The sequence below is a fragment of the Astyanax mexicanus genome, chromosome 17, assembly GCF_023375975.1.
Source record: "Astyanax mexicanus isolate ESR-SI-001 chromosome 17, AstMex3_surface, whole genome shotgun sequence".
Classification (NCBI taxonomy): Eukaryota; Metazoa; Chordata; class Actinopteri; order Characiformes; family Acestrorhamphidae; genus Astyanax; species Astyanax mexicanus.
This window is the reverse complement of record NC_064424.1, coordinates 16,444,311-16,449,500: the sequence shown is the minus strand read 5'-3', so window position 1 is coordinate 16,449,500 and position 5,190 is coordinate 16,444,311.

Here is a 5,190-nt window from a genome sequence, read left to right as displayed (position 1 = left end):
TATACTGAGGAGGCAGGCCTGAACAGGACTAAGACCTTATGGTCACTATTTAACAGCAAATCAAACAGAGAGGATCACTGACCAACAGCCCACTGACACCACTGTTTTTCTCCCTGTCTAGTCAGACAGAAAAACTAAGATTTTTTTAATCAATTTTATTCATTCTAGAAAAATTTATATTGACAAATGTATTTTTTTTTTGCAAAACAATAATATTTTGCTATAGTTTTGCAAGTGCTCTGATCCTTCATGACAGTCAGTGGTGCTACAAAAACCCTAAAAAAAAGTGGGTACCAAGCGTTGAAATGTTTTATGTTATTCTGTTCCATGATTTTTGCAAACACGTCTGACAGTGTGCCACAGTAAAGAATCATCATCGCGGTTTCAGTTTCTAAATTTTCCACACAACCTATGCCGGGGATATGTCAGGACTGTACCCATACCTTCTTTCTCCACACCCATACTGTAACTAGAGTTTTTCCTATTAACTCAAACTCTCTTTTTCTGAGGGGTCTGGAATTATTTTAACAGATTCACATTGCATTGCCTCACGGTAACTTTTAACTATTAATATAAAAATCAAACAATAAAATCAACATTAAATAATAAATATACATATAATATATATATATATATATATATATATATATATATATATATATATATATATATATATATATAATTTATTTATTTATTTATTTACCTCTTACAATACCTTTGTAATGTGTGCAGTCTGTGGTTCAATCAGTAATTGCTGAATGATGGTTCTTAATGCAGTACTGTCTGAGAGATTGGGGATCATGTGTTTAGCTCAGGCTTGTGCCCTGAAAAGTTTAATATTATCTATGCACTATAGAGTTAGAAATATGCAAATCCCTTCCAATCTTTAAGTGTTTTTAAACGTTTAAATAATTTTCTTGTGCATCACTGTCTGTATCTGAAACTTCAGGAAAGCTGCCTACTCAAACTAAACAGCTAAAGGCATCACAGCTAAACCCTCATATCTAGCAGTGAGTTGTCCTTTGTACTTTGGTAACAGCAGGGTGTACGGTTTCCGTTTAATTAGGATACAGAAACTGTAATGACTCGACTTTTCTTAAAGTGAGATAGTGTGGACGGCAAAGCATTAAAGGAGAACTTTGTTGAGAAATAGACTTTGGGTGTATTAAAACATGATAAAAATGTACTTACATTTGTTGAATAGCCCACCTCTGTTCTCCCGCAGCTTTCTGAGATCCAGTATTTTGTGGACTTTGCCCAAACAGGCTTTTAGAATGAGTGAGGTGGGGCACAGTTTGCCCCTGCAGATAATTTTTTTTTTCAAAGGTTCAAAGTAGCTCCACACTTCATCAGTAGAATCTGGAGAGCCCTGACATTTAAAACAAGGAATTTAGAAACTGCACAAGCAGTTCATCAAAAGCCACTGTTTACAAACCATAGAGTGGGTAAATCTCCGGGCGCCACCGTCTTAAATTTAAGTCACAATAATCAACCGTCGAGTACGCATTTTGAGTTTATGTAATTTGTTGTTGGTTCTTTGCATTCTTCTATCTATAGTAACCAGACATTTTAAGCAACAGCTGGAAAATCATGCATTTCCAAGAAATTAATTTTGCAATCTGCTCAAATATCCTATTTTTGACTTATTGTGATTTCATTTTAAGATGGCGGCACCTGGAGATTTACCCACACTATGGGATGTAAACAGTGTCTGTTAATAAGCTTCTTGTGCAGTTTTTAAGTTCTAAATGCCTCGTTTTAAATGGCAGAGCTCTCCGGATTCTACCAATGAAGTGTGGAGCTATTTTATGCCTGGATAACAGTGAAAAAAGCGATTTATCTGCAGGCGCAAGACATGGCACATCTCACTCATTGTAAAAGCCTGTTTGGGCAAAGTGCACAAAATATCAGAATATCTCAGAAAGCTGCATCTCTGAGGTGTTTACCTGGACGATTTTTGACAAGGCGGATCTCTGCTTTGACGGGCCAATGAATTTCCTCTGACCCGATGGCCACCGCCAATCGTTTTCGGAGCTAAAGCAGGAGGAGGCGGGCGTTAAAATGTAAAACACGTGAGACAGAGCCTGCATGAGGAGCAGCAGCGCGGAGCTGGGAGTGAGCGAGAGGCAGTGAGAGCCGGTGGATAAGAGTCAGAGTCATTGTGTGTGTGTGTGTGTGTGTGTGTGTGTGTGTGTGTGTGTGTAAACATGACTATGTGAGTCTGTATCCGCAAATGTTACACTGCAGATATCACTACTTCTCTCTCTCTCTCACTTTGTTAAGCTCAATATTTCTACACCGTTTTCCTCCTTGTTTAAGTGGAACTAACAGGTTAGTTCAAGTCAAGTAGAGTGTTCTGGCGAATTGTGCTACCTTGTCAAACTGTGCTACCATAGTGTATAATTAACTGTAAAAAATACCAAAGAAGCACCATATTAGAGCATGTTTCCAGTAGATGTAGCTACCTAGTATATTTCGATAGCAAAAATCACTATATCATGGTAAAGTTATGGCAATGAGAGGTCAGTACAAACTACTTTTGTTTTATTTATTTTTTCTTCAAGTAAAAATTGTATTTATTATTATTAATTTCCATTTACACTTTTTGTGCAATAACAGTGAGTCCTGAGTGTTTCATGAACAAAAAAACAAGAAACAGATTTATAAATAATAATAAAAAAACACGAGAAGTGATGAACAATCGACGGTCAGCGCATGCGCAATGCCTTTAGGACGCATGGTTGGCATAACTCGACACAACACCGGTCCCACTGTATTTTGGTTAGTTTAGTTGTGGATAAGGTAGATTGTTGGGTGGATTGTTCATTGTCTATCTGAAGAGATTTTAGTTTTACCTTTTGTATATATTTTTGGATTTTTTGATATATTGATTTGTTGCTATTTTACCAGTTTATTTGCTCATCCCTTCTTTATTTTTAACACATTATTTCAATAATAATTAGCAGATAGTAATGTCTATCTTCTACCATTTTTGCTTGTTTCCTCCTTCACAATATGCTTTATGTTCCTCCTCATCACTAGACAAAAACGGGAAGAGCATAAGTCGAGCAGTCCTGAAATGCATGAAAGGATGTGTATTAATACATACAATGACGTTAATCAGATAAAACATTTTGGGTTCAAACCGTCTGCAATTAAATAACATAATAAACTTATAAAAATAAACAAACCAATAACATTTTTTTGTGGTAGCAAATTATCAAATTACGTAACAATATTAGGCAACTATGTTTGCTGTGGTTTGTTGTGGAATTTCAAACCTAAACTCTTAGATTTAAATTAAAGATAATATTTTGTGTGCTATCTTTAGCAGTTAACTTGTACTTTGAAATACATCTTATCTGTGCAGCAAGAGGGCAGCCTCAAATTTTGGCTTCAAAAACATGTTTTAATAGGGGCATATTCGTGCAATATTTTGTGCTTTTGCTTGTTTTAACTGCTTTAACTGTCCTTTTTTGTTTGTGTGAGGTAGATTATATAATATGCTGATAAAGAACAATTAAATTGATACAATTAAAACAATATGTGTGATCTGAGAGTGTGTGTCAGCTGAGGTAAACCAGTTACAGAAAATATAATGAAGTGTTTCACCTAGTGTTAGCATTTAGCTGTGTTTCATGCAGACATGCATATTGGTGAAGTTCAATCATACATATGTAGACAAACACAACATATTTTAAACATGGTGGGCTGAGTGTGCTGGACTGCCTACTTTAGAAAATTAAAATCGATTATAACAGCTCAACCAGGCATACATCAGGTAAACAGAGGTTACCCGTTTCTGAGACTTTGGACCCTCTGTTTAGAATTGTGGGCAATCATTTGATTTACGGGAAGTGTAGAGGGGTGCGTGTGAGTATTTGCGTGTGTCCACTTATTCACTTTTATTTTAATGTTTATTTTGCGCAATAGACCCACTGGTCTTTTAGACTTTTTTTTAGGTAAGTTTCAATGATCAATGGAAAACCCTGCATGATAAACAGGCATTGCTTTGAAAAAGAGTCATTTTACAGGCCAAAAAGTCTACTTAATTCAGAAGGAATACAGGTATACTCATTTTTAAAGGTGCATATTTCTTTTTTTAAGCTTTTTATATATTTTATAGAGGATTACCAAGAAATCAAGGTAGTTTGAACATTTGTTTATTTAGTATATATTATTTAGTATATAGCACTCTTTCATGTCCATTCCTGGTTTATCTGTGTTCTTTTGATGAAAAATGCTTTTGACTAAGTTGATGCACAAGTAAAAGAACTCCCTACTTCTTTTTTAAAGCTGTGAGGAACTGCTAAAGGTTCAAGAAGGTTAGGTAATCCCAAGATTACAAGATTAAAAGAAAGGGACAGAGTTTTGCAATTGAACACAGCATTTCCACTGCATTTCAAAACCAGTTCATGTATTGTTTACGCTGTCCGTAAGTACAAAATGTTCAAAAGATACATCTTTGAAAAAAGCTTCCATATTTCCAGTTTTACACAACTATATATTATTTTATATTGCACATTATTTTTATTCTTGTTAATGTAGCTGGTTTTCAATTATCATTTAGGTAATGCTTATAGAATATTCATTGTTGAATTATTGCTGACTGACATGTCTAATATTTTTAAATGTTTAAATAGATTTAAATATGCCATAGAATAAAAAAGTGCCATAACATATTACCCTGTTTTATGTGAAACATCTAAGCTTTATATGTTGTAAATCATCCTAAAAATAAATGCGAATCAGTATAACTATGGGTTGACGAAATTTGTGATGGCATGGGACCATAATCACATGACTTTTCAAATGTCCCCTTTTAGATGAGGGTGGATGAAATGTCAAACAGGAAGCACCCCATGTAAAGACCACCCAACGGCCAGAGGTCAAAAATGTATTTTGTCCCACTTTATGAAATGTGTTTCGAAAAGTGGAACAGAACGGATTGCACAATCTGGGACAGTTCTGTAAGTACTTCAGTCAAAATGCAAAAATGTGGTAAGTGGCGAGGATTGTTCTATAACAATAGTTATTAACATGACTTTAGCCTTTGAGATTGATAGTTTTAGATATTTAAGTTAAGGGGAAAGTGTTTTTCTTATATCTAGAGGTGACATAAAATTGCATAAGTGAATTGTAATTCACAGAAGAATATTTAGCTAATATTTAATTCTGCTTTTTCTGCAT